This window comes from Cervus elaphus, chromosome 18 (assembly GCF_910594005.1).
Source record: "Cervus elaphus chromosome 18, mCerEla1.1, whole genome shotgun sequence".
Classification (NCBI taxonomy): Eukaryota; Metazoa; Chordata; class Mammalia; order Artiodactyla; family Cervidae; genus Cervus; species Cervus elaphus.
In genome coordinates this window covers 87,403,037-87,421,272 of record NC_057832.1, presented here as the reverse complement: position 1 = coordinate 87,421,272, position 18,236 = coordinate 87,403,037, and the positions used below count along the sequence as shown (strand labels likewise).

The 18,236-nt window shown below is 39.1% G+C and overlaps 1 protein-coding gene and 1 long non-coding RNA gene across 3 annotated transcripts in view; both read left to right on the top strand.

Moving 5' to 3' along the window:
* Positions 1-18,236, top strand: part of SUGCT (succinyl-CoA:glutarate-CoA transferase) — a 734,496-nt gene that overhangs the window by 473,578 nt on the left and 242,682 nt on the right. The window lies entirely within an intron of this gene.
* LOC122674013 lies at positions 1,000-13,547 on the top strand. Its single transcript, XR_006334868.1, has 3 exons — positions 1,000-1,272; positions 11,615-11,620; positions 13,511-13,547. It is a non-coding gene; the product is annotated as an uncharacterized LOC122674013 (long non-coding RNA).

Below are 18,236 nucleotides of genomic sequence, written 5' to 3'. Positions count from 1 at the left end.
TCTGTGTGTTTATTCTTTAATTCTTCTAGATCTTTGTTAATTGATTCTTACATTTTGTCCGTTTTGTTTTCAAGGTTCTTGATCATCTTTACTGTCATTGTTCTGGATCACTTTTCAGGCAGTTTGCCTCTTTCCTCTTCATTTGTTTATACTCTGTGTTTCTAACTTGTTCCTTCATTTGTGCCGTATTTCCCTGCCTTTTTTTTTCTTTTAAGTTATTGTGTTTGAGGTTTCCTTTTCCAGGTTTCAAGGAAAGTTGAATTCTTTCCTTGAAGAAGATTGAATTCTTTCTTCCTTTTGGTTTCTTCTGTCCTAAGATTGGTCCAGTGGTTTGTGTGAGCTTCCTATAGGGTGAGATTTGTGCTGAGTATTTGTTTGTTTGTTTGTTTTTCCTCTGATGGGGAAGGATGAGGTGGTAATCCTGTCTGCTGATGACTGGGTTTGTATGTTTGTTTTGTTTGTTGTTTAGATGAGGCATCCTGCACAGGGTGCTGCTGGTGGTTCAGTGGGTCTTGTGTTCAAGTGGTTTCCTTTGTGTGTGTTCTCACTATTTGATTCTCCTTAGGGTTAGTTCTCTGGTAGTCTAGGGTGTTGGAGTCAGTGTTCCTATGCCAAAGGCTCAGGGCTTGATCTCTTGTCAGGAACAAAGATTCCACAAGTGGTTTGTTATGGCATTAAGTGAGATTAAAACAAATATCCAACAATGAGAAACCAAAGATGAACCACAGACAAATGGCAGTTACAAAATCAGGCAAATAATAATTAAAATAATGGAATATACACATATATATATATACACACCAATGAACAAAGTGAAAACAGTTCAACAAAAATAAAACTACAATAGATTGACCCAGTGAACAAAGGAAATAAAAAATTGTATTTACCAGTTAAGAACAAAACTAACTTAAGCACAAACTGGAAAACAAAACTAAAGCAAGGTGCCAAGTGGGGAATAAAGCAATGAAAACAAAACTAACAAATATGTTGAGAGGAAAGGAAAGAAAGAATAGATATGCAAAGTTAAATAGAGGTAGATGAAGAAGATTTATATACATTAAAAATTAACTGCATGGGGAGAAGAACAGTAAGAAAGGCAAACAAAGGAATAAATGTAGAAAAAATAATAGGTTTAAAAAATTAAAAATATAAAAAAGAGGAAAAATGGAAGAAGAAAGAAAAAATAAAAAAGGAAAACTCCACAGAACTGCAAAAGCCCAACGTAGAGGCAGAGGTTTATAATAACAATAGAAAGCATGACTGAATATACACGTATATGGGTACACCCATAATCAAAATCAAAACAGTCCAACAAAAATAAAGTACAATAAACTGACCAGGCAAACAAAGGAAACCAAAAATTATATCTACCGGAAGAAAACTAAAGCAAGGTGTCAATTGGGGAATAAAGCAATGAAAATAAAACTAACAAATATGTTGAAAGGAAAGGAGAGAAAGGAAAGAGAGAAAGAATAGATATGCAAAGTTAAACAGAGGTAGATAAAGAAGACTTGTATACATTAAAGATTAACTACAAGGGGAAAAGAACTGTAGGAAAGGCGAACAAAGGAATAAATGCAGAAAAAAGAATAATAGGTTTAAAAAATTAAAAATAAAGAAAAAGAGAAAAGAAAAAAAAGAGAGAAACTCCACAGGACTGCAAAAGCCCAACGTAGAGGCAGAAGTTTATGACAACAATAAAAAATGTGAATGAGAGAAGAAAAAAAGCTCAAAGCTTAATTGGATTTCTTAGTGCCAATAAAATTGACAACTACAACTGAGGGGGAAAAGAGAAAAAAAGAAAAAAAGTTCAAAAGAATCTATAGAACAACTAAAAAAATAAGAATGATAATAAATGTTTTTCTTGAGTCACTGCTGTCAGAGTCCTTTCTCTTGCTGGGAGTCACAGTCCTCAGTCCACCTCACCTCCCTAGGATGCCCTACAGCACCGTGCTGACCTCTGGATCTGCTGTGGGGGCAGCTCAGATTCTAATCTGGTTCTACTGCTGTGTGTTCTTGCCTCCAATGTCCACAGCTATCAGATCTAGTGTGTTTTCTTTTGTGGGAGCTTTCAATGATCTTTTATGTATTCCATAAACACAGATCTGCGTAGTTGATTATGTGGATTTAGTCTGCAGCTTGTCCAGCTGGTGGGAAGGTTTTGGGCCTTCTTCCTTAGCCACACTGCCCCTGGGTTTCAATTGTGGTTTAATTTCCAGCTCTGCATGTGGGTCGTCCACTGGGGTTTAGCTCCTGAGGCTGCCCTGGAGGACTTGGGTTTGCCTCTGTGAGGGCCAGTGTGGAGGTGGTGCAGCTGCTTGCTTGGGTTGCAGGGGTTCTAGCAGCACCAGGTACTCAGAGGGGTTGGCGGCTAGGGTGGCAGGAAATATAGTGCTCTAGAAGGATATGGCAACCAGTATTGGCCAATGTGCTTCAGTATTCTTGCCTGGAGAACCCCGTCTCTGACAAAGAAGCCTGGCAGGCCACAGTCTACAGAGTCAGAAAAAGTTGGACACCACCGGAGCAACCCTACATGCATAGATGCAAGACTTTTTTTGCCTGTGGCATCTCTGCCTGAGTGAGTTAAGCGTGAAGGTGGCACAGCCGCTTGGCTTGCAGGGACCCTGGTGGCGCCAAGTGTGCAGGGACATGGACTGCCTCGGCTGCAGGAGTTATGGCCCTATCAGTCTTTTTTCAAGCCTCTTGTAACTGGCGATCAGAAGGCCTCTGGTCAGTCTTTCTCCCTAGCTCCACCAGTTCAGTCACTTAGAGGGCTCCCTTGCCTGGAGTCCTTCTCTGTTGCTCCATGCGTCAGACACATAAAAGGACCCCCCTGGTTGGGGTCCTGCTCTGTAGATCGGCGGTCAGGCACTTAAAGGGGCACCTGGGTGGGGTCCTGCTCTGCAGTTCAGTGCCTTAGTCGTTTGATGGGCCAGCCGCTCTTGTTCAGCTGCTGATGCTGGCGTGTTGGGAGAGAGAGGCTATGGTAATGGCCTCATCCCCTACACGTGACTCAGCAGTTTCACCTTGCTTCCATGGCTGCCTGGCTTTCCTCCACTGGCATTTTCCACCATGATCTCCTCCCTCACATCCCCTCAGTCCGTCTTTCTGCAGTCAACAGCAGCCCTTGCCTTAGGATTGCTGCACAATCCCTAAGCTCCAGCTCCCAGCCATGTGCCTTCCAGGAGACCAGCGATCCTGTCTGGGGTATGTATGTCTGTGGCAAGGACTGTTTGATTTTCTTTCCATTTAGGTTGCCACAGATCAGCAATTTCACTGTCCGCCTTAGATGTTTCTCTGACTCAGACAGTTGCCCCGCTGTGGTGATCAGACCCCTGCTTTTGTTCCCCCACCTGGTGAGGGCAGGTCCAGTTCTACGAACACTCCTGTTTTTCACCCTAGTTCCTTCATCCTACAGAGTTTTGCGTGGTTCTATATATTCTTTTCCACTGGTCAAGTACTCCTGTCCACTCTCAGCTGTGATTTGCATGCACTTCTGTGTCTGAAGGTGTATTCCTGATGTATCCGTGGAGAGACATGTACCCCACATCCACTTACTCCTCCATCTTGTCCTCCTCCATTTCTTCTTTTTTGATTTTTTTGTTCTTGGAAGATAAGCCAAGTGATGTAGGCTTCTTGCAACAGCTGACATGCACAGTTGTTGTTCTCTCCCAGTATTATCATGTACCCAGTATTTCTAAATAGCACAATAGTGAATGCTATGGATTATAGTCTTGATTTAATTAATTTTAACTTATTTCTCTTGGGTTTTGAATATCTTATCTATGCTTATTCATATGCCTAGGATTTTTACAGTTGATGCTCTCTGAGAGCCTATAGTTTCCTTCAGGGAATAACCCTGGGAAGGAAGGGAAGAGATAAACAAAAACCATAAGTAAACACAAGACAGTGTTTGTTTCAAAACCCACTCCATTATCCAGATGACTTTAAGGGACATTGCTTTATTTTTCTTGCTTTCCCTTCATTTTGTTGAGTTCAACATTCAAGAAGACAAGTTTCCACATGACTACAGCCTACTTCCTCAGTCTGTTTTGTATGATGGCAGTTTAGAGGGTATTAATATTTGCTCTGCTAAAAACCTTTACTGTTTTATATTAGTTTGGGAAACACTGACATATGCAACATAACCACACTGCTCTTTTGCCATTAATAACCCAATGAACATGTCAGTCTCCAAGAGGAGATGATCATAAGCTGTGTTTATTGGACTGGCATCCTTCTTTCTTGCAACATCTTAAGTCACTGTTCGAAGGCGTGCTTTGGAACACAATTTATACAGTAGTCATTTTTATAGAGGAAAATAAGAAAAGGTGCCACAACTTCATGGTAATTGTGCTGTTATTTTTCAAAGATTAACTAAATATCATCCCACATCTTATTAAAAATAAAATCTTAAATTCAAAACTTATTAGACTGTTTTTCCTCTGTATTGAACTTAAGAAAAAGAGGAAAATGACAAAAAGAGAAAAAAATAGAATTAACTTAAAAAGACATGCTCTAATTCTATACTGAATTCTGCATCTATCACAAATCTAATCTAACAGTTTATATCCCTGTCTTAAGTCAGGTTGTTGAAGGTGCTATAAACTTCTTAATCCTCAAAGATGTTCTCTTCCTCCTTTCCCCACCCACGCCTCCTCCTCTTCCTTCTCTTCCTTCTCCTTCTTTTTACACATGCAAGGCAGAACAATATAGATGAATAAATTACTGATAATTTTTTTCTAATAGAGATTAAGACAAAATATTTCTGGACATCTTTATCTACCCAGTGAATCATTTTCCTAGAATCTCTCAATCCTAGCATAGTAAGCAGGATGATATATTGTGGTGTTTGAATTTGTATCCTTTAATTCTAAGGTGAGAATAAATTTACCTTTGCTCTCAAGATATGAGTACTCTAGAAAAATACTGGACAGGAAATCAGAAGGTCTCAGTGACATTGTTAAGTTCAGACCTAGATGGGCACCCTGCCTGAAACAGAGCAGGTACCCAACACATATTTGTGGAATGAACTTCATCTGCTTGTGCTTTGCCTTCTCATCTGCTCAAAGAAGATGTTGGACAGAATATGTGACCTCTTATGTTTCTTAGAGCATGTAAATGGGGTGCTATGGTGTTCTATAGTTCCTTCTTAAAAAAAATTAAGTTGATATATTTTCACTTTTATTTGGCTCAAGAAATTTTTCTTTCTTTCTTTTTTTTTTTTTTTGTTTTGTTTGCATGGCACGTGGGATCTTAGTTCCCAAACCAGGGATCAAATCCGTGTCCCTTGTGGTGGAAGCTTGGAGTCTTAACCACTAGACTGCCAGGGAAGGTCCAGTTTTCTGTAGTTCTTGATTGTTTAGATAACAAGTAAAGATCATTTGGGAGAAAATATAACTTTTAGATGGCTGTGTATAATAATAAGGCCTGGTACAAATTTTATTTTAAAAGTCAAGCCTTCCTCCCCACTTATGCTCTGTTCTATTGATTGTATGTGACATGCTTGCTTTTACATTTAAAGAGTAAGGCCCTTCTCTGCACAGAAAGTGAAGCAAATAATTGTTGCTGGAGATATATAAGACTTTGCTCTCTTGAAAGTCACCCAGACCATTTCAACTGTTTAATATCATTAGAGTTTAATTGATGCCCTTAATGAACTCTTGGAAACCGGAGCAATTTCTTGTCCTGTTAAGGTATTTGTATACTTTTGATTTCAGGATTACTATCTAATATGTCAAAAATATATGATTTCAGAATGCAGTTGATGTTTATTAAATGTCTACATTTATATAGTTACATCTGCTGTCTTCTTTATTCTTTCAAGAAACCTAAAAATTAGATGTGATAAAGTAGTTTTGAGAAAATCAAGACTAAAATTCAAGTGACATGGGCAAGATCTAAAAGCTGATAAATAACGGAATAGGAATGCAAACTTAGTCATCCTCAGAAAAGAAGAAAAATATTTCAGGAATAAAATAATGCATTTCAAACATGTGGTAGACTATGTCACTGTGCAATTAATAGAAAGAACTAAGGCCATGCAGGTAGTAATGAGCTGAGGGCTCTTATGCTCCTTGAGCATAGGTTTTCAGTAGAAGTGGGGTGTGACCCCCCTTTCCACCTTTCACCTTGAGAGGAGCTGAAAGCTTCAGGTGACATTCCATTCTGAATGGTATGGGCTTGGGAACAACACGTTTTTATTTGATTAATGTTGGTTATCATGGCAAAATTTTTCCATTTGTATATAAATGAACCCAGATAGTCAAGTATGAAAAGCCTATCTTTAGGTGGACTAAAGGTCAGGAAGAGTTATGATTTTTTTAAAACCATGCTACAAGGCAAATGATTATTATGTCTTTTTTTTTTTTAAACTCAGACTTTAGTTTTCAACTTTTTAAAAACTTCTTGCTTAATATTTGAAAAAAAAAATCCAAAGGTATTACCTCTGCTTCTTACTATTTTGAAGGAATCATTCCTAAAGACTGGATTTCTGTCTTTAAAAGATGGATGAACACCATTTTAAGGTCTAGAACACCTTTGTCATGTAGGTAGTAATGAAAACTCTTAGATGATCAAGGTTAGATGAAAGCATTGAGAGGTCATCTAGTCCTGGGCTTTGAATAAGATCTCTTCCAAGGTTTCTATCAAGTTTGAAGCTTTATACTTTTGTACTATCTGAAGTTTGCCCCTGAAAATGTATGCTTTTGACATATTTTTTAAAGAAGTTTTGATTCTCTTGGCAAAAGAGCTCAGATGTCCAGTAAAATTCAGATATAAATTTAACTGCTTAGATTTCTTTTTTTTTAAAAAGAAATTATTAACTGACTAGCTCTTCAAGGAAAAAAAGAAACAACTACTTAAAAAAATTAACTGTAGATCCTTCCTAAGGATATCATGTATAAAAATCTTAGTGGTATTATATTAAAGAGTTAAGTTTTAAAATCTCAGAAGACTTCAGTCAAAACATCTCAGAAATTTCATAACCTTTAGATCTTCGCCTGTAAATTGATTCTAAATGTTGAAAATCAATTACTACATACATATTTTTCAGTGGAGAACTATGATTGCATGTGTGTTTTTGTTGGTTTCACTGACATCCCCTCTATGCCATTCAAAAATGCCAAATAAGTGATTATTTCTTACATTATACCGTTTGTTTAAAATCATGGCTTCAGGTTTTTCATATTTACTCCATCAAACTATTTCAGATCATATTTTTCTTCCCGATTTTAGTTGCCTTTTATATACTTGAGAGAGAAAAAAATTTCTACATTTTATAATGCTGCTCCTTAATTTAAATGTGTATTTCTTGTAAACTGTTTAATTCTTTTTTTCTAGAAGGCATTGTTCTTGGGAGATTTCTACTGATTTCCTGTTTTAATTTTGACCAGTTATTTGCTAGGGCTGTTGCAAAGCTAACATCTCAAGAATTATTTTCAAAGAACACTTGAACTGGCTTCGACATTATATACCATTTTCGCTTTCATTCTTTCTTTGTGGTCTTTTCATTCCTATTTTGTTGAAGTAGTACTTGACATCACTTTGTAATTGTCTAACTTCTCAAATTTAAATAATCTTTCCCACTAGACTTGCTCTATTCACAGTCTTTCTTCCTCATCTTTGTTAAGTGACAACTCTGTGTTCCCGGTTGCTCAGGTCAGAAATCTTAAAATCATACTTGACTCTTTCTCTCACACTCCACTCTACCCAACAGAAAATGCTTTAATTGCCAAAATATATCAGAATGTAACCAGACCTCCACTGTAACTATGTGTATCACTCAAGTGGTAGTCATACTTCTGTCTTAGAAGTGTATAAGACCAAATGACTTTGTCATCATTAACAAACTGGAACACTCAAGAGGTGACAGCTAGGCTGGTAGCATGTTTTGATACATTCTGATTTGTATTTGAAATTGTTTTCCATTGCATATCCTTAGTGGTATATGGTAGTTATTTTCAAATAATTTAGGGACTGTCAAATAGATGGAAACAGTAAGATGTAATGTTGGAGTTCACATGATCTATCATTTACACAGCAACTTACAGTTGATAAAGTAGTTTTCATAACTATCTCATTTGATTGTCATCATCTTTCTAGGTAGCTATTTATGTCACTGTTTTGCAGGTGAAGAAACCAAGGCTCAGCATCTGAATGATTTGACCTAACCTTGATGATGGTGATGACATCAGAATTTGAATCTGGTTTTTCTGTTTCTGAATCTTATACTATTTTCATTGCTTTTCTTCTGTCCTCTATGGGACATAATTAAGACTAGCATTCTGAACTTATAGATTCTCACTAAACAGAGATGGACACTCTCATAATTTGTGCTTGATGTTAGAATGTGTTCCAGAGATGACAGGTTTTCTATCAGGGCTGCTGTTGGGATAGATGCAAGTCTCCTCCCACTTCCCCCAAGTCCCTGCCCTCTCTCACCCTGGCCAGGGATACTGGGGAAATTCCACATTGACGAGGTTACTCTGGGATGCCTTCCACCTATCCTTTCAGAGATGAAACTGTGTCATTTATAAAGGCCCATGGGCATGTTTGCTTCTATAAGAACCCATACGTCAAAGATACTGCTGGGTCTTCTTGCAATCTCATTTCAATAGAGTTACTTCTTATTAAATTATTGAAACTACTAAATTTTTATTAAATTATTGAAATGGCTAAATTATTAGTCATAACTCCTTCTGTCTTGTCTATTAATTCTTTAATATTTGTATTGTTTTCTTTCATCCTATAGTAGGCCAATATATTTAAAAGGAAAGAACTTTCCTGACAGTTAACAAAGTCTGTTTTTCACATTTCCAACTGATACATGTTAATTTTCCTTATTTTTTCTTCATTCAGAGTACTTAAACATTTTATATTAAAATCTCAAAGGAAATAATTTCTGACAATTTTATGATTTATTGTTTCTGTGTTTGCCAATCTTTATACATTCATAAGTGGTCTTTCCATCAGGTTTATGATTTTTGTTTTGGAAATTTTTAACATATAAGAGGACATATTTTCATAATATGGTTTTTAGAATCTAATAGAGAAGGAAAATTTTAGTTTTATAGTCAAAGTAATTCTTACCTTTTATCTCATTGATTTTGTCAGCCAAGAAAAGCCTTTTAAAAATTCCCTTCTCCCAAATTCATTTGTGATGTATCACCGGAGTAATAATTAGTTTTAAAGTACAGTGCATCCCTTGCATACGAACCTTCAAGTTTCAAGCTTTTCAAAGATGCGATCATTCATTCCATTAACATCAAGTGTGAGTGAAATTGCAGCTTGCCCTCCATCTCCTACTGCTGAAGATCCTTCAGCTCTACCATCTTCCACCTCCTATTTTGCCTCCAGTCAGTAACTCTTCTTGTCTGTACACTTCATGCCAGCCCCTGTATGCCAGCTGTCATACTGTACTACTGTATTTTTCAAGATACTGTACTATAAGATTAAAAAACTGCTTTTTTAAAATGTATTTGTGTGTTTTTTTATGTGTTTGTTTTTCATGTATTATTTGTATGAAAAGTATTTTAAATCTGTTACAATACAGTACTATGTAGTCGATTGTGTTGGTTGGATACCTAGGCCAACTTTGTTGAACTTGCAAACAGACTGGACTTACAAACATGCTCTTGGAAAGGAACTCATTCATATGTAGGGAACTTACAGTGAATATTGGAGATTTGCCTTTTCATCTGTCTCTCTTTTTACTTGAGTAAAGTCACTTCATGATGACTCAGACTCATTTTCCCAAAATGTAGATATGCTTTCTCCTTTTTCTTAATTAGTATTAATAGTTGTGAGTTAGAGATTGGGCTTCCCCAATTACTCAAGCAGGTAAAGAATCTGTGTGCAATGAAGGAAATATAGGATACTCAGGTTCGATTCCTGGGTGGGGAAGATCCCCTGGAGAAGGGAATGGCAACCCACTCCAGTATTCTTGCCTGGAGAATCCATGGACAGAGGAGCCTGGTAGGCTTCAGTCTATGGGGTTGCAAAGAGTTGGACACAACTGAGTGACTAACACTTTCATTTTCAGACAGAGACTGTAGACACTGACTTGATTTATAACTTTTGCCCTAGAAGATGAATCTTAGGGTATTTTTGAAAGTAACCAGTAAAAGACATGTGAATGATTTTAGCACAATATGTTATGCAGATGAAAGAAAAAACAAAAGCAAACAAAAAACCCCTGGGTGTTACAGTTGAGGACTGGGGAGTATGACTTTTCTCTATTGGATTATAACATTTGATTTAGAAAAAAATACAAGGAATGCTGATATTTCCCATTAGGAGACCTATCATACTTTATATGATGTTTGTTTGCTATACTGCTTCCCTTGTGTCTCAGATGGTAGAGAATCCACCTGTAGTGCAGAACCCAGGGAGACCTGGGTTCGATTCCTGGGTTGGGAAGATTCCCCTGGAGAAGGGAAAGGCTACCCACTCCAGTATTCTGACCTGGAGAATTTCATGGACTGTATAGTCCATGGGGTTGCAAAAAGTCAGACATGACTGAGCGACTTTCACTTCATTTCACTTCTTTGCTCTACTACTTCCAATGCAGCTTTCAAAGCTGTCCACAGAGTTTTCAAGGTGATTCTGACTTTCTGCAGTAACAACAGGATAATTTGATGGCTTTCTTCTGTATTTTACCTTTTCAATGAGTGAAATCTTCTACACATTGTTTAGTACTGCCAGGATAGAGACATGGCCAGTGTCCATTTCCAAAATCATGTATGATCACAGGAGTGATGCAATGGATGACTATATCACTTTTTGAACAAGGCTGGTCTAGTGTGATGAGGTGAAGTGGTAGCTGACAAGATGGGACCCACGTGTATCTTTTCCCAACTCTGGGCTAGGTGACATCACCTTGGCAGCTTGAAATACCTTGGCGGGAATATTTACACCATGGGAATCAGCAAATTTTTCAAACCAGATTCTTCCCTTGACCCCAAAGAGCTGGTTGGTTAACATTTACCAACACAACACTGGTTTGAGCACACCTAATTTGTATGACTTTGCTCAACATACTTAACCTATCTGGGTCTCATTTTCTGTTTCTGTAAAATGTGGGAAGCTACTACCTACTTGACAATCTTTTTGAAAAAAAATTACATGAGATAGCTTAGATTACAATATTTAGCATAGTATTGGGTTGGCCAAAAAGTTCGTTTGGGTATTTGGGTAACATCTTATGGAAAAACTGGAATGAATATTTTGGTCAACCCAATAAATGGCTATAATAATGATAATGATAAAATAATCACTTCAAACTCAAATAGATTGTTTATGTTAATTTATAGAACTCCTTTACTCACTGTTAGCTAAGTAGTAAGAGGAACAAGGTTATAAAACCCTGGCAGAAACTTCCATTTTAAGTGGGCATAATCGTAGTGAGCTCTTTCTCTTATTAGACTTTAAACTTCTTTGGTTTAAGTCAGCATCTATTTTCAGTATATACCATATGGCAAACCACCATAGTGAGTATAGTGAGGAGTATGTTTTGTATTTTGCAGTCCATTTCCTTTTGCTGCTTCTGAAACAGGGAGAAAAACAATTCTATAACTTTGCCCAGTGGTAAAGAAAACACCTGCCAATGTGGGAGATGTGGGTTTGGTCCCTGGGTTGGGAATATCCCCTGAAGAAGGAAACGGCAGCCCATTCCAGTATTCTTGTCTGGGAGATCCCATGGACAGAGGAACCTGGTGGGCTACAGTCCATGGGGTTGCAAAAGAGTTATACATGACTTAGTGACTAAACAACAATAGTAAAGTATGCACTGACAATTTATCTTGTGTTTTTATTTATTCTATCTTCTAAGATTTTTTATTATATTTATTTATTTGAGATATTATATATTATATAATTATAATATTTATTATTATGGCAGGTTGAGAAATAAATGGGAAGGGAGAAATTGAAGATACACAAGGAAGTCAGCAATTAGAGCCCGGTGAATACAATAGGAAGATCACTGTAAACTAGGGAGCTTTTCCATGTTTGTGATTTTTACTTTCTCTGACTTCCTCCTTGTAACATTCAGTGATTAAAATGAACTGGTGTGAAGGCACAGAGTTAACTGTTATTCACTCTTTTGCTCCTATCTTGAGAGGACAGGGTGTCAAGGGACGACTGGGTGGAAGTAGCTACCTAAGGAGAAGGAACTAGGTTAAGTCTCTGAGGCTTTTGCTTATACAGCAAAGGAGATCACCCCGGGAGGCTGGTCTTGACCTGTGAGTCAGCCCTGAGGCTGACACATGGAGCAGTTGGAGAAATCTGGTGATAAAAGTAAGAGGGTGCTTCACTAGCTTGAGGAGAAGGTAACAGGCAAGGGAAAATCAGAGATGCAGGATGTGAAATCAAATGACGGAACTTTCTGTCTTAATGTAGACCATCTGGTCATCTTATCTTTAAAGCAGTGATTTCTCAGACATTTTTCATGTTATATCATGATGACCATATGTCTCAGATTTCCTAGGATGGGCCGGATTTCAAATATTTTTGCCATTGTTAGACCGTAGGACCCAAATTAGGATTGGAAAATATGATTACTATTCTTACACCATCCTCTTCCAACTCTTGTTACCTTTATCTCATTCAGTTTCCAAGTCATTAGCAGCATCCTTAAGCAGCAATCCAAAGTGTGGTTCTCAGGTCTGACTGTGTATCAGAATCACCTGGAACATTTGTTAGAATACTGGTTCCCGGGCACCTGCTCCACCCCTGTGAGCCCCCCCTCCCCTCACCACAAAACCAGATTCAGGAGGCTCTGGAAGATATTCAGATATCTGTATTTTTCACAGATGACCCATGTGATTACGAGGCAGCTGGCTGGCAGACAGGTTTTTGGAAACCAGTGGGCCAATCAATGCCATGCACATCTTCCTCAGCATTGCAAAGCCTCTTACAACAGGGTTTCTCGTATGGGGGCTCTTTGACTTATGGAATCTTTGAACTCCTGAAATTTTATCTTAAACTTTTTATCTTTATTGGGCTATAGCCGATTAACAATGCTGTGATAATTTCAGGTGAACTGCAAAGGGACTCAGCTATATATACACACGTATCCATTCTCCCTCAAACTCCCCTCCCATCCAGGCCGCCTCATCAGTTCAGTTCAGTTGCTCAGTCGTGTCCAACTCTTTGTGACCCCATGGCCTGCTGCCACGTAACATTGTGCAGAGATCCCTTTGCTATACAGTAGGTTCTTGTTGGCTGGTTATTAATATTACATTTATGAGTATGGACCCAAAAATGATTCCCTGGGAGAGGACCATAGCTTTAATCAAATTCTCAGTGGAGTTAGTGGCTGAGAAAGGAGGCAAACCCAAGACTTGGCATCTAGAGGCCAAGGATACAAGGAAATCATCCAGATGGTGAAAGGTACTTTTTCCAATGGTTTCAGACTTTACTATTCTCATATTTTATTTCAATTTGTTTGTTTTCATCTTATAAAATCAGGACTAATTATTGATCTAATGGTCTCTTTTCTGGGTTTAAGGAAAACACACACACACACACACACGCACACACTCCTACAGACACACCAATGACTTATTCTAAAGCAATGATTCTTCTCTCAGATGAGTATTTTCAATTTTGTCAACCAGCAATGTGTGTGTGTTTGAAGGGTGATGGTTTGCTGACGTGGGATGATCTTACCATCTTCTTTCAGTCAGTCAGTCAGTTCAGTCGCTCAGTCATGTTTGACTCTTTGCGACCCCGTGGACTGTAGCACGCCAGGCCTCCCTGTCCATCACCAACTCCCGGAGTTTACTGAAATTCATGTCCATCGAGTTGGTGATGCCATCCAACCATCTCATCCTCTGTTGTCCACTTCTCCTCCTGCTTCCCTGTTTTCTCAGCCATTCTCAACCCCCAGCACCCCCACCCCCACCCCCTTGCCCTCTAGCTTCCCCCGTGTATCCACCAAAGGAGGTTATGGATCTGTGATCCAGTGAAATCCTGTCTGTTTTAAACTTTGGGGTTAATATCCTCCAGCTGTGTTGCCTCAGCTCTAGGGAGACTTTTTTCCTTGACAAGCATTTGTGGTTGAGAGAGCCAAGCAATAGATTGGAAACTTGAGGGCTGTGAGTTCTAACTCTGAGTCTGCCCTGACACAGTGTGTGACCTTGGGCAATTCATTTGATCTCTGTCCAAACTCTCTGATGCTTGATAACAGGATTTTCTAGAAATCTCCCTGCCAATAAAGACATATGGAACCACTCCTTGGTTCCACAAGGGAAGGCTACACTTCATTATCCTTCAGGCTTTAAACTCTCTTTCTCCACTTGCCCACCTCCCCATGCCAGGGACTGCACAAGTCTTTTTCCAAGTCTTGGTACTACTTTCTTGCTTTTCCTTCCAAAAACACAGCAGTTCTATTCTATCTTAGCCCTCCCCAGGATTCAAAACTTTGTCCCCAAACACATACTCCATAGAATCAAATTGCCCAGGCAGTATGAATTGTTCAGACCTGGATTCTGCCCTGGACTTCACATGGCTACTGTAAACAGAAGAGAGTTAAATTTCTCTCTCATTTTCTGCATTCTACAAAGTACAATTTATTGTTTTATGAGCCTGCACAAATCATTTTTATACTCCCTCTACTTTTTAACATCTCCTTTTATAGAAAATGATTAAGTTAATAAATTTTATTAAAAGCAATACAATTCCAAGATTTTTTTTTTTTTGTAGAAAATATGCACTATTTCAGCTTTTGGACTTTGTTAGATTATTTACTCAGATAATATGTGTCTTCTAAGTTTTGGGAATGCACACACACGCACACATCCCAGTATGTAATCAAAAATTTGGTGGGGTAGCATAGAAGAAAATTATGTTTGGTAAGGAACTTTTAAATTCCTGATAATTGCCATTTCCTCATTTTAGAATGAGGCTGGAGCAGTAGAGCCATAAGTATTTTTTCTTACTGATATTTTGTTCTGCCTTCAGTCTCAAGATACCATGTCCCACTGAACACTGGATTTTTTTATTTTAGTCAGTTTGTTTCTGCTAATGGTAGTTAAAAGTCCTTTAACATGCTCAGAAGAGTCAGCCTGTGGTTCGTAGTAAACCAATCCAGTGGACCTGAGTTGACCAGTTTGTGGAGTAACTTAGATTGTGTGTTGTAAGTCAGACACCCTCTGGCTTGGAGAGGTGTTGGTGGTAACTCTTCTGGGATGGAGAACCTTCCTTCCCCTTGGAACCTCCCTCACTCTCCCCTTGGTCTGAGCCTGCCCCAGAACTCTCCACTCCTGTCATGTCTCCCAAGTAGCTTCCTTTTGCTGTGGAGCATCCTCCCCTCTCTCCACCAAGATCTCTTTGCGGTAATTGCCAACCTGGAAATTGCTTAATAAACTATCTGCTTATTATTCCTGTGCAAAGGAATACTATTACAGTAACAGTAATGGGTTAAGCACTTTTTAGAATACTTCATGTATAATTTTGCATTTAATTATCATCCTGGGAGGTCTTTTAAATACCCAGTCTTGAGATGAAGAACAAGAGTGGTAAGGTAATTTGTGTAGACCCACACAGGGAGTCAAGGCAATGAGTTGAGACCTATGTGCTTACCTAATGTGCTTCTTCTTTTAAAAATAGCCAGATGTACCTTTATATTATATGTGGTTTTAAAACCATGATGGTTAGACCCCAACCACAAGAAGAACTGCTATATGTGTGAGAACGAAGTGGAGAGAGGAGGAAGCAAGTGGAGATGGCTCTGTCTCTCCACACTTTCTTCTTTGTCTCTTTCACACACACACACACACCAAATGCATGTACACACACACACCATCAAGCTGAACAGATCATCTTTTCCCTGTTTTCACACTGGACTTCCAAATATTTTATCTGAAGGAAAAGTGTCTCCATAAAATACAAACAAGCTGTGAAAATCACTGCTCTCTAGAATCCCACTTATCATCGTGCTTTCTTATCTCTTCCTCCTCCTGATCTGGAAATGCTAATGTGACTCAGATGTTAGCTGAGGTCACCCTTGTCTCTGAGGTCACCCTGTCCTTTGAGATTTAACTAAAATGGTCTCAGTCCCCTGTTTCATATCTCCTGGAAGGTTCCAATGCCACCCCCCAGATTTCTGCCCAACCTTGACCTGATTCTCATGGGTGGTTTTTCTGGTAAACTCTTGACCTCCCTCATCTTTCCACCGGCTGTCTTGTTCTCTGTTCTCCATGCTGACCCTGAGGGGGAACTCAATCCTTTTTTCTTAGCTAGCATCCCCAAGTCATCCCTGTTCACTCCTGCATGGCACCATTCCATAATGAAGAACTGTGAGAGGCAGGGGAGTGTTGATATCCCAGTAAAATGCTTAAGAAGAATAGGAGGCATCCTTGTTCTTAAACATTATTAAACCACTTTGCCACCAGGAAGTTCCTCTTGACTGCGTTCCTCTACCACCTCTGGTCTCTCTCACTGTCAGCTCCTTCTCCTCTCCCATCTCTCCGCCTCCCTTCCTTCTCATCATCCCTCCATTCAGAATCCCTCAGCTATTCATCTAAGGCTGTGTTTGCTGCCTGCTTCTTAACTATGTCTCCCAGGATCTCACCTTTTCTACCCAAATAACTTATTAGCATATTCTTCTAAACAAAGACAGTTTTCTCTCCAGAAGGAGCTCTGCTACAAGCTCTTGCAATGAATTCCCTCCAGTTAGTGGAGTAGGTTAAGTTATGTGCTATAAGTCAGACACACATGAACACAGTATAGCTCTAGTGGAGGGGCAGAACCAGGCTGAATAGCAGGTTCAAACCAGAAGCTAACTTTTATTCATGTTGAAGAAGTGTCAGGGGCCTATGTAAAGCATAGGTAAACAATTTGTCTTTTTTTATGAACATTTACTATTAAGAGTGATGAAACACCATTTACTGAGTACTTCACTTTTTTTTTTTAATTGAATTTATTTCCAAAACAGAAAAAGAGTCACAGTTATAAAAAAACAAACTTATAGTTACCAAGGGGGAAAGGAGTGAGGGATAAATTGGAAGCTTGGGAAGGGACTGACATACATGCTCAGTCACTCTGGGTGTGTCCAACACTTTCTAACCCTATGGACGGCAGCTCACCAGGCTCCTCTGTCCATGGGATTCTCCAGATAAGAATACTGGAGTGGGTTGCCATGCCCTCCTCCAGGGGATCTTCTGACCTAAGGATTGAGCCTGCGTCTTCTGCGTCATACACGCTACTATATACAAAATAGATAACTGATAAGGACCTACTGTATGCGTGTGTGTGCGCTCAGTCGCTTCAGTCGCGTCCGACTCTGTGATCCTATGGACCGAGAACGAGAACCCGCCAGTCTCCTCTGTCCATGGGACTCTCCAGGCAAGAATACTGGAGTAGGTTGCCATGTCCTCCTCCAGGGGATCTTCCTGACTCAGGAATCGAGCCCACATCTTCTGTGGCTCCTGCATTGCAGGCAGATTCTTTACCACTGACTCATGGGGAAGCCCCAAGGACCTACTGTATAGCACAGGGAATTCTACTCTTTATTCTTTAATGGCCTATATGGGAAAAGAATCTAAAATGTAGTGGATATTATGTGTATGTATAACTGATTGACTCTGCTGTACAGAAGAAGCTAATGTGACACTGTAAATCAACTATACTCCAATAAAAATAATTATAAAAGAAAGTTCACATTCTGTAATGTACATATTAATATCTTTTTTTAAGTAATAAAATAAGTAAAGCAACTTGGCCAAAGGGCACAGAATTAAAAGCATGGGGGGCTACTTGGGCCCAGCTCTGATCCTTTCAGACTCTTCTCTGCACCCCTGTGTCACTCAACCACCTAGTGGTCAAAATAATACTTCTCTTCCTAAATGTTCTGGTCCACTTTCTGGCATCCTTGCTCCATTGGGGCAGTTCCTTAGGCTCTGTGTCATTTTCCTGCCTCCCAAGACACTCTTAAAATTTGAGGGATGCAACTATTTTCAGCTCCCTTCTGGGAATATGTTATTTTCCCCCAATATTCAGTAAAGAACAGGTACTGATGAACCTATTTGCAGGGCAGAAATGGAGACATTGGAGGCAATGGAGGCAGCAATGGAGACATTTAAGACAGCAATGGAGCTGGCTTAAAACTCAACCTTCAAAAAACTAAGATCATGGCATCCAGCCCCATCACTTCATGGTAAATAGATGGGGAAACAATGGAAACAGTGACAGACTTTATTTTCTTGGGCTTCAAAATCTCTGCAGATGGTGAT